Source organism: Lactuca virosa, chromosome 3 (assembly GCF_052849685.1).
Source record: "Lactuca virosa cultivar CGN04683 chromosome 3, Lactuca_virosa_CGN04683_v6, whole genome shotgun sequence".
Classification (NCBI taxonomy): domain Eukaryota; kingdom Viridiplantae; phylum Streptophyta; class Magnoliopsida; order Asterales; family Asteraceae; genus Lactuca; species Lactuca virosa.
Window position 1 is genome coordinate 431751339 of NC_136428.1, and position 12572 is coordinate 431763910.

General features: G+C 37.0%; 1 pseudogene; it reads right to left on the bottom strand.

Moving 5' to 3' along the window:
• Positions 1–562: 562 nt before the first annotated feature.
• On the bottom strand, positions 563–4503 carry LOC145165080 (protein ACTIVITY OF BC1 COMPLEX KINASE 7, chloroplastic-like; annotated as a pseudogene).
• Between the last annotated feature and the right edge of the window lie 8069 nt (positions 4504–12572).

The following is a 12572-nucleotide window of genomic DNA, read 5'->3' on the forward strand; positions in this document are numbered from 1 at the left end:
AATTTTGTGGCTAAAAGTGATTAATTAAACTTAAGGGAATTATTGTGTAATTATAAGATAATTACATAGATGGGATAATGGACTCAATAGAAGTTGGAGTGGACGAATTCTATGGAAAAACCCATTAGAAATCGTCCAAGGCTTCTAAAGAGGGAGTCCATGGGCTGCTTAGGGCTTAAGCAGTCAGATTTGGGTTTCCTAGCTGTAAACCCTAATAGCCGGCATATATAAGGAACCCTTATGGCCCCAAAAACGTGGTGAATCCTTCCTTTAGGGTTTCAGCTGTTTTTGGTGCCTCCTCTCTCCTCCTTCTTCATCTAAGTTGCTTAGTGGTGTTTGTGACTCCATTAGAGGTGCAACACTTGAGGCACTAAGCTTTCTGAAGCCAAGGATTGATTGTTATTGCCATATAACAATCAAAGGTAAGATCTAAACCCTAATTCAAGTTATAGTTTATTAGATCTAGGGTTTATGGATTTGGATTATCAATTGCATGTTCATTAGACAAACTAGATCCAAAGCTATTAGGGTTTGCATGTACACCATAGGATTGATGTATTGCTCAAAACCCATCAAGAGGAAGGTGACCTTCAAGAGTGGAAAAGGCCCTAATTACAAATGTGAACCTTGATGGGAACCGGAAAGGTTGATCTGTGGCAATGGAAAATAAATCCTGCAAGCAAATCATGATATTATCAAAAAAGAAAACAAAAAAGTCTTGTTGCATTAAACTTGTGAAATTACGTATTAGCCCATCCAGGAAACTTAAAAGTAATTGTAAACGTGCATGAACAACATACCTCGCCTATTGCAACCAAAGTCTTTTGCTGATCTGGTGACTAATTTAAAGAATTATCCAAAAAGAACTGAACAGATCTTCTCACTTATTTTTCAGCTAATCCAAGTACTTAGTGTATTGAAACACCTAAAACAATACAACAATTTTTAGACCTTTTTTGCATCTTTTTCATTAACTGCATAAAAAAGATCCATCAATCTTTCTCTACTGAAGGATTTAATCTCCCCCATCATGCTAAAATCATAGTATATTAGTGGTTCATGTGAGTCAATTGCAAGATTTCCAGGGTGAGGATCAGCATGAAACAAACCAATTTTCAGTATCTGCAAATAGAACTGACAAAATTTAATAAAACTGATTTGAAAAGAAAAAACTTTTGTTAATCAATAAATATGAGTTATGATAGATGATGGATAAAGTGGAAGATTATTAAACCTGAATCAAGTATGCTTTAATGGCATGTGAAGAGATTTGAGATCGACTGTAACCCCTTTCTTTTATCAAATCCAAATTATTGATCTTAATGCCTATTTAACATAAATTTAATTATGGTAACTATATGGATTTTTGGAATTAGATAATAGATTAAATAAACCCAAAGAATAACAGAGTTCAGATTGAAACCTGGTACATACTCTAAAGTTAGCACCGTTGTTGCAGTATAATCCTAGAATAGTTGCTGCATGACAACAATGACCATTAAATTATATCATAATACATAAAATTACATGATAAATTTTTTTCTTGATGGTGTACATGAGTTATTATAAAAAACAAAAAAGGGCTCCAGGAAGAAACATACAAGAACTCGGACCCACTTAACATTACAAAAATCCTGACGAAATTTATCAGCATTTTTCCCTTCGTTTATATAATCAATCTCCTTATACAAGATCTTGCAAAAAGTGTTATCAAATTAATTTAGTAAAGGACCATTTTATCCTTATGTATAAAGTGGCTGAATGAGTAATGAAGTGTTTTATACATAGAGACTTTGTTTTTTGGTCCGAATGAACTCTCTGAATCTGAGTAAATTACCATTTTATCCCTGTGCATAGAAATGATGGTAAAACTGAAATAGATAAAAAGTATAGTAATGATGATAAAGTGTCGTATGCATGAAGATAATCAAATAAACTGTTTGAATATGAGTAAATGACCATTTTACCCTAAAGCTTCAGTATTATCATGGAATGGGTTTGGTTGGATGAAGTGTTGTATACATAAAAACTTACTTTTTTTAGACTGAATGAACTATCTGACTCTCAATAAATGACCATTTTACCCTTATGTGTAGAAATGATGATAAACTTGAGAAACATCAAAAGATAAAGCTTCACTATTGTGATGGATAAAGTGTTATATGCATAAATAATGTTTCTTTTCTGGACCGCATAAACGGAGTAGATGACCATTTTACCCTTATGTAAAGAAATGATGGTAAATATGAATTACATCAAACAAAATATTCACTATTATAATGGAATGCATACATTGATTAATGATCATGTTGGACACTTACTTAGCACATTCATCATAGATGCCTAACCAGTCTCTTGTTGGACCACCAAGAGTTTCACTCCTTTGAAAATACTCAACAACCAGCTTTAAATTCCCTGAATGAAAAAAAGGGTATGCTAAAGTGATGGTAAAAACTAAAAACTGAAAAATTGTAGGTAAATATGTAAGAGGGGTACTCACGTAAATCCATGTCAAAAAGTTTCTTCAAACTAGGTCTTTGAACTCTAACAACCACTTTCTCTCCATTATGTAATATTGCACGATGTACCTAAACCAAAAAATTTCATGAGGTCCATATTAGGATAATTTACTTAGATTTAAAAAGAAATTATAGACATAAACTTCACCTGACCAAGACTAGCAGCTGCAATTGGTCGTTCTTCAAACTCCTTAAAGATTATATGAACAGGAGCTCCCAATTCTTTTTCAATAAAACTTTTTGCTTTTTCTGGTGAGAAAGTTGGTACTCTGTCCTGAATCATATGATTTCCATATTTAACAAAAAACATCAGATCCTCATTTTAAACTTTAATGTAATCTAGAAGTTATATTTAGCGAAGGGAAAATATACCTATAATTTAGCAAGCTCATCGACAAATTTACATGGAAATAGATCTGATCTTGTTGAAGATAACTGCCCGCGTTTTATAAAAGTTGGGCCAAGTTGAAGCACACTCTCTCTTAACCATGAAGCTGTTTTTCTTCTTCTGTTTTTCTAAATATGCATATAGCAGTTCGTAAATGGATGATAACAGAAACTAAGGGGTTGATTCTTTTTTATTTAATGGGCTTAATAGGAAAAAAGAAACAACCATATTCAGAACACATCGGTTACTGGATACCAAAAAAACTGATGTAAGCTTGAATGAAAGTAGAATCGATGAGAATGTAGAGAGCCCCAAATTAAAACCTTGTCAAGTAGAATCAATTTGAGAGTGAGTGTTGGTTTTATTGCTTCCCTTTCCCGGTTCGCTTACCCTAGTTGATCGATTCAAGATTTCACGAAAAACCCTAGGTAGCGACCGATAGAGACAAGAAGGATTGGGCAAAGGTAGTATTGGATTCAATTTCAATGAGTAACAGTAGATTCACTGAAAACTCTTTCCCGGTTCGCTTGACCTTTGGTTACGTCAGTCGATCGATTCAAGCTTTCAATAAAAACCCTAGGTAGCGACCGAGAGAGACAAGAAGGCTAGGGCGATGGTAGGATTGGATCTGATTTCAAAGAGAAACAATAGATTTCAAAGAGGACACGGAAATCGCAGAGCTTGAACAATTAGGTCAAAACATGGAAGACAGTCGGTGGAAACAATGGAGAGGACAACATGAGGTGGGGTTTTTAATTTTTTGGGAATTCATTTCCCCCTTAGCTGTTAAAAATGAAGAACGCGCGTTTAATGAAAAAAATTATAAAACAACATTCTTAGACGCCACGCTTTTATGATAGGTGCCCTCCGTGTTTTTTATTTTTATTATTGTGACACTATATTTAGTGCACGCAAAAATGTATGTCCTGAATCCTTCAAATTTTGGGAGAGATTACATTATTTTTAGGATACGGACGATTGTGTTCATAAAATAGTGTGTGTCATTGTTTGCGTGTCATTAAAGGGTTGTTTTCTAGTAGTGAGTTTGTAACTCGAAAGTTACAATTGAAAGTCCAACATAGTATGAAGAGCGGATGCAAGATTGAGCACCGCCAGCAGTCAAGAAGTCCAAGAGTTAGATACTCATTTAAAAGGACATAAGATTGTGAGTACAAGAATCTTTGCTAAGACTGGTTCATCAATTGGCCCTTCTGCCAGAATCTCAGCTTCAGGTATCTTGTAGTTAATCTTTGCTAAGAACTTTTCAATTCCGAACAAATGAGCAAGCTCAAAGTCACATCGACAGAATTCAGCAACATAGTCTTTTAGATAGTTCATTGCAACACTATAGGCAACAATGCTCATTTGACTGTCTTGGCGAGTTCGGAAGTGAGTAGTAATAGTCAAGATAATATTTGGATTCATGGAGGGGAAGTCTGCGTCCGTGATGGTGATTTGCTTTGATTTGTTCTGAAATATGTAATACCAGTGCAACAAGCAATCCAAGTCGAATATGCTTAAGACTTTTCTTTCGAACCCAAAGATCTTTGTAATTCTCTTCTGAGACCACACTTCTTCTTTAGGACGTGCGTTCATGGAGTAGAATGTCTTTAGTCTTTATCTTTCAGTCCTGATAATCATCAGCGGATCATCATCTGGGTGGAGAGGAGAAAACTTGATGTAATATCTTCTATATGGATAAATTGGAAGATCGAGCTGGTCTGGATCTTGCTTTGGTAGATCATAATACATGAATGGCACAATGTCCAGATCATGAATTATCCCTTCACGAAAAAGTGGGGATAGGCCCAACATTGGATTCGGATTATCTTTGAGGGATTGAATCTGAATTCTCTATTTAAGGGCTTGATCTATTTAGTCTTATGACCATCGATCGGGCTTCTTGTAGGTCTAATGAGGGCTGTTTGGTTCTGAGACGGGTTTCTTCCCTTTATCTTGTGGTTGGTTGGATAAGTCAGAGATGACTTGTTGAATGTTCTTAGTGGTTGTGAACTCTGAAGGTGGAGGAATCAGAGGCTCTTCCGGAATGTTGTCAGGCTTCCGAAGAGGAAAACCTTCGTCTATACGAACTATTATTGGAGAGGTAATTGGAGGCAACATCGACTGGGTAGCTCGGAATGCGTCAAATATGATCTTAGTCTTCGGCTTATCCATTTAAAGGCTTCTTTGTAAAACATCAACCAAGGATGATGGCCATGAAACAGCAGACCATATCCTTTGTTCTTCCTCAGAAAGAACTTTCGCCGGAAATTTTCTCGGAGCTTGAATACCAACCACATCATTTGTAATGTACTTGACTTCTTCATCATCATTAGAAGGAATACTCGTGGACACAATTTGAAAATCATCATCATCAGATTCATCTCGGAGAATAAACTCCGATTCATGCTTCCAAGAGATGGTATGATCCCTTCTGCTTGGTCCTTCTCTCCCTCTTGCATCGGATGGCCCTGCTACCGAGGCAAGTCTAGCTGATTATTTGAATTCCGAGAGCCTATCATACACCTTTTGGAAACTGGTGTTCATTTTCAGAGTAAAGGCATTATAGGCTTCAGCGGTTGGAGCTTGAGCTTTCAAGTGATCAAATAGGGAGGCATGGATGGAAAGCATTTCATCGAACTTGTTGTTCGGAACATCAACTATGTTCCAAAAAGCTCGTAGGATTTTGATGATGACCTGCTGCATGATGAGATTCATTTCGTCTTTCTTCTTGATCTCTTTCTCTATCCTCTGAATTTGCTTCTCATGCCTGACATGGATTTGCTTAATCAGCTCATTTGTGGCGCTGATCATGTCATCATGGACCTTGAGCATAGTGGTGATTGTGTCAATGTAGTCGTCCAAACTGGAGTTATATTTTTTCTCAACCTCCTCAATGGTGTGCTTGATTCGGAGGGAGATGAGTTGATCCAGCTGGTCTGCCCTTTCAGCATCCGAGGGCCCATGTTTCTTTACTTTGGATAAGGAGTGGAGAATGACATCAAGCTTGGTGTTGATACTAGAAAATTTGGCATCGATTTTGGAATCAAGCTGTGAAACTGACTTGTCTAGGGATTCCACTTTTGAGATTGTACCAGAGACGTTGTCTCGGAGTTCCAACAAGGCAAATGCATCAGCATAGTTTCCAGCTGATGATCGAATGTCCGAGGTGGAACTCTCAGACTTAGCTTTATCACCTTCTTGATTGAATGGAGGTTTGGAAGGTGCAGGATTGTTTGCATTGGTTGTTTGATTTTCATTGGGAGGATTCGTTCTTGTTTCACCTCCACATGCGCGCTGGACTTGGTTATCAACTTAGATTTCTTCATCAACAGACTCTAATGAAGATGATGAGAGACCGAAGTGAAATATGGGCCTTGATGATGATGGCTTCAGTAGAGTGTCAAATGAAGAGAAGACTTGAGGAACAACAATGGAGACACTGTCGTCATCGAACATGAATTCAGTCCAATGCTCTTCATCAGGGTCAGGATGGAATGCATCATGGTGAGGAGATTTCGGAGGATCGTTCGAGATGATGTTTTCTTGATGAGTCTCTCCTGATGCAAACTCTTGATCGGTGACATCGTCAGATGGAGAAACAAATGGTCTATTGCTCTGGATAGCTTGATTTCTCATGGAGATGAGAGTTGATTCAACTTGGGATCAAGTGAGCTCTGGATGCCTTGTGTGAGTCCTGTTGACAAAATCTAACCAATATGGGTCATCAGTACCTGGTCGTCCTTTACCTAAGCCAGGTATCAGGCCAGTTGAGGCTTCCGAGGTTGGAGGGACTACCCCATCTTCGTAAAGCTTAGGATCCGAGGTAGGGGGCTCGGATCGTGCTTGTGTAGAAAGATGAGGGGTATCCGAGATGACCCGTGGGTGTGTTCCAGGGGGTGCAAGGAAGTTTTTTTAACACCAGCATTACCTTGTTGGGAAGGTGAGGGTGGATTATGAGGAGACTCCCTGTGAGTGTGTGCATGTGCTATTGAAGCTCCGAAGGTTACTTCGGAAGAGTGGCCAGGGGGGTGAGCGGATGACCAGAGTCAGTCGGAATGTCCTTGACAGATTCCTTTTGAGAGGAAACATCGAATTTGGCTCTCTTTTTGGTTTTTTGCTTGATAGGAGAGGCCTTTCGCTTTGCTGCCTTTTTTTCTTTCCACCAGTCGAGACTGGTTTGACCATATCCGAGGTGGGTTCAATAGAGATTGGGATAGACTGTGTAGGGATTTACACAGTCGAGCTCTCTAAATGATATTTTAAATGAGGGGACTTGGATGGTAGAGTGACCAACATATGTTGTGGCGGTCTACGTGTTGATCCAAAATAAACATGGTTCGGAAGTCTGTAAGTTTTGATAGCCTTAAAGGAGAGAAATACCTATTTCAGAATGGTGTCGATAGGAATTGGTTCTTGCCTCTCTTGGTAGAGTTGTTGAATGGTAAGAGCCCAAAATCTCGGACTCGAAATCTCTCGAGGCTTTCTCTTCACAGCGAACTTCTGAAAATATTGGCATAAAACCTCGGTTAGGTCAACAGAATTCATCTTCCCTGAGAAGATAATGTACACAACATAGAGCCAATATTTTTTCATGGTGTATGTTCCTCCATGTTTGCCTAAGAGACCTTGAAGGATGAGGTGCATGAGTACCGTCCATAGGACAGGAACTGCCGATTTCTTTAACTTCTTTGCTTTGAATTCTTATGCATACCCAATATGTTTGAGGAACATTTGAAACTCTTCGGGCGTTGGTTCTTGTACGGTAAAACCCTTGGGGTTTTATGGTATGCCAATCGCTCTAAGAAACGTCTATTTGGATATAGGTACAATACGATCTCCAGTGATTCTGATTTCAAAAACCCCATCTTCAATCTTGATTCTGTAAAAAGCGGTATGACAGAGACGGAGTGGAATTAGGGAAATGGGGATCTTTGTGAGTGGAATGGCGATGGGATGACGGGATACGAACTCGATCATAAATCTGCCAGACTCATGACAGTCCATGGGATAAAGAGACTTCTTCTTAGGAACAGTTTTTGTGAGTTCATGAGCTTTTTGTGAGGACGTCATTGTTGAAAGTATGGGAGCTTGAAGAACAAGTTTGTAGAGAGTATTTTGAAGGAGAGAAAGAGAGCGTAAAAAGAAACTGATGGGTTTTGAAATCCTTATATACTTTGGAAAATCGGGTCGGGTTAAGAAAGGGTGTAATGATGAAAGCCGATTTGCAAATGGATCGCATTAAATGTGTTTCCAAAATTGGTATGGGTTTGACTAGCAATGATGAAAGGTACAATGGCAATACGCGCGAAATGGAAAACCGTCGTTTCAGTTGAAAAGATGTGCACTTTTACGAGACGTGTGCAAAAAGCGCAATTATTTAGGATTAAAGGATAATAATTAAAAAATAACCGTTAATTAAATTAAGAAAACGTTTTAGAAACAAAAATTAATGAAAAACCTTTTGAACTTCTTTTGAAACTATGGATCTCGGAGCAGGGATGATCCGAGATGTATTGACATAAGATACTTTCGAGGAGAAAATGAAAACACTTGTACATGATATCGAGTTTGAGATTGCACAGACTCAAACTGAATATCAAAGGTAAAGTGTAAGAAGCTCTTAGAGGACATATTTTATAAACTGATTGTAAGATTCCGAGACGTGAAGAGTCAGATCTCGGACAGGGGTAAGAGGTGAAGGCTTATTACCATTCCGGACATGAATTCCAAGGAGAACTTCGTAGCATCATTTGAGGTAGATTCCGAGGTAAGATCAGAGCAAAGTACCAATGTAACTTTATTGGTCATATGAACTTCAAAAGATTGAGTGAGTTGTACAACTTAAACTAAAAGAAGATGTTAGATAAAAAGACACGTAAAATGATCCTATTTATTCTGAGAGTAACTAATTCCGAGATAAAAATATTTTGACATCGGAATCAATTTACTTTCCGATGTTCCCATCAGAGAGTACAAACCTGTTGGAAGAATCGAGGATCAGGCAACATCATACCCGTTTTGTTCAGAAACCCATTGAATTTGGTTTCGACTAATGCATTAGTAAAGATATCATCAATTTCATCATTAGATGGAACAAAAATAAGTTCAATGTTTCCTTTTAAGACATGATCTTTAATAAAATGGTACCGAATGTCAATGTGCTTCGTCATAGTTTTGAATTGGATTGTGAGAAATCACAATGGCACTTTGAGAATCATAGTAGATTGGAATCTGTTGAAATCAATATCCATAATTCAAAAGATGAGATTTCATCCAAAGAAATTAAGAAGTGCAACTAGCAGCATCAATGTATTCTGCTTCGGTTGTTGTAAGAGCAATGCAGTTTTGTTTCTTAGATGACCAGCTAACCAATCTTCCACCCAAAAATTGATAGCTACCAGAGGTGCTTTTTCTGTCCAATTGAAGACCACCATAGTTCGAATCGGAGTATGCTTGAAGGAGGAAACTCTCATTTGTTGGATACCAGATTCCAAGATTCTTTGTGCCTTTGAGGTATCGAAATATTTGCTTAACAACCAAAAGATGAGACATCTTTGGATTGACTTGAAATATGGCACACAAACATGTGGAGAACATGATGTCCAGATGACTTGCCGTTAGGTAGAGAAGTCACCAAATCATTCCCATATACTTCGTTTCATCGACAGCAACACCTGATGGATCCGAGAAGATCTTATGTCCAAAACTCTTAGGAACAGTGACAACCCGAAAATTTTTATCTAGTAAATCCAGCCAATCAACCAAAAGTCAGACTTAATTTCGTTACCTTCTAGCCTTGTTAAGGGTCATTCTAATGAATTCTAAGCCTAGCACACTCAAGGGTTGAGTGTTAGGGAGTATTAGCTTGAGATCAGAAGGCTTCACCCGAACCAGAGAACCCAACACTTGAGGTTCACGGCCGCAAACCTAGTTCACGGCCGCAAACCTAGTTCACGGCCGTGAACTCTCTTCTGGACGTGATCTTTCCCCATTATGTATAGATTTCCCTCATTTCTTCATCATTCTTCACAATACCAACTCAAGAACTTCCATTCTCTCTCAAGTATCATCAAGAATTACTTCCATTTCTCATCCAAGTTGTAAGTGATTGTTCCATTTGTTCGTTGATATCCTTCTTGATCTAGTACAACCCTATGATTTCATCCATCAATTCACCACTTTTTTCGAGATCTTCAAGATCATCATCTTTCACCAAGAACACCAAGAAAACACACTTGTTCTTGGTGGACGTGAACTCCCAAGGGATCCCAAATCGTAAGTGTTTCATCATTTATCTTGTTATACTTGAAAGACTACTAGATCCTAGCCTTGATTCTTCATAATTCATCACCATCTTCATGAGCTTGAGGTGTTCACATCCGTGAACCCTTCATAGGGCCATGAACCCTTCATGAATTCATACATGTACGTGAACACACCATGTGTTCTATGGCCGTGAACACTTTCCTTTGGCCGTAAACTCCCTTTGATCAATCACATGTGATTTTAACAATTCATTTCAAGTGTTTCCTAGTCCCTAAGGTTGTTTCCTTGCATATTAGTTGTTTTAAACACTAATTACATGCCTATATATATGCCATTATATGTCATTTAGGACTCATTTGTGTCTCGGGAATTCATTCGTGGAACTTTTCATCCTTACACGAACCTTCAATTGAATCACCCACATAAGGTGAGTTCATACCCCCATAATCAATCATTTAAATGTTTTTAAAGGCTTTTAAGGGGGGAATACAAGTTGAACACAATGCTAGTTGTGTAAATGTTCTTTGTGATAACCATGACATTAAAGGATTTCTTATGCTTTTATAAGTGATCACAACCATTTCAAAAACTCTTTTTAAGTTATGTTACTTTATTGTTTATAAAACACCGTTTTTAAAGTACGAGCAAAACTCAGTAGATAATCGAGTCTTTTCTGCAAATCAGAGAGAGTTCAAAACAAACATACTAGTAAACTATAATAGGTATAGTTTAGGGGTTCAGTACATACTATAAGTAGGATAGGGAGGAACATACTATAAAGAGAAACAGGGAGGTACATACAATATTCTAGAACAGAAGAACAAATCATGATTTACACACTTATACTAATTATTCCCAGTAACCTAGGAAGGGAACACATCATTAACTCATTGTTCTAAACAAAAGATGATAATAAACAGGGTATAAGGTTATATATATATGGTGCATCTACAAAATGCCATGATTTATATATATATATATATATATATATATATATATATATATATATATATATATATATATATGGGGTAATCTACAAAGTATCGGAGTTATATATGGGGTACATCTATAAAGTACCGGAGTTGTATATGGAGTACATCTACAAAGTACCAGATTTATTTATAAAGGGTACATCTACAAAGTACCGGACAATAATAAATAAAACACATAACTTACTCGTAACATGAATATTCAGTTAGAAGGGGGCCTATAATGCTAACTTTATGATTCCTTGGTAGATACATTAGGGATATATATTAATCGGGTCCGGCAGACAGTAGTATGTGTGCTTTCCGCTTCATTTCCTGTTCCTTGTTTGGTTGTGGGCTTAGAGCAGATGCACCCAGTCTACTATCTATTCGATCTTAGCTATATATATATATATATATATATATATATATATATATATATATATATATATATATTTCATATACACCAAGTAATAATAAGGAGTACCAGGTATGGGTCAGGTCATAGTATACAAATTCAGATAGAACATTTAGTAGGATAAACTAGAAGCTTATCAGAAAAAGGGTTTAATCCATTTTATTAAACCAGTTTAACTTAAAGGACGTTTAGTGGTTAATTCTAGAATACCTTAGTTTATACATCAAGGTTATATATAATTAATATCCGATAGATAATTGGATGTGTGCTTTCCACCTTACTTCCTTTTCCTTGTTTGGTTGTGGGCTTAGGGCAGATTCACACAACTAACTATCCATTCGATATTAGATTATATATAGCTAGTATAAACTAAGTGATTATAAAAGGAACTATTGTGGTTACCATTTTTACTAAAGCAAATATATGATTTTCTTAAAGAATGTTTTCATCAAATAAAGGAACTATTACGGTTAATTCCGTAAGTACCAAATGAATACGCCAGGGTTGTATACAATGAAGATATAACACATAATGGGATGTGTGCTTTCTGCCTCATTCCCTGTTCCTTGTTTGGTTGTGGGCTTAGGGCAAATTCACACAATCGATTGTCTGTTTGATCTGGATTTTATATAACTTGTATCCATTTAGTACTAATAGAAGGAATTGTAGACTCATTTTTACTTATCTTTCGTTACAATAGAAGATGTAGGATTTTCTGATGGAACATGCGAACTTTTCTAAAAAGAACTTTCAGTTTACTTTACATCACTAAAATACTTATGAACTCACCAGCTTAAATGCTGATCTACTCTTTCAAAATAACTTGTATTCTCAGAAAAGTAGTAGACAGGTATGCGCAATGGGATTCAGAAGATGAAGTATAGTAGCTTCATGTCTTGTTTTGTTATTTACTTTTAAAGTAAATCTTTTGTGAACCACATACTTTGTAAACACTTTCATATTAGTCCAATGGTTGTTTGTTACTTTGATTACTATGATGCATGTGTTGT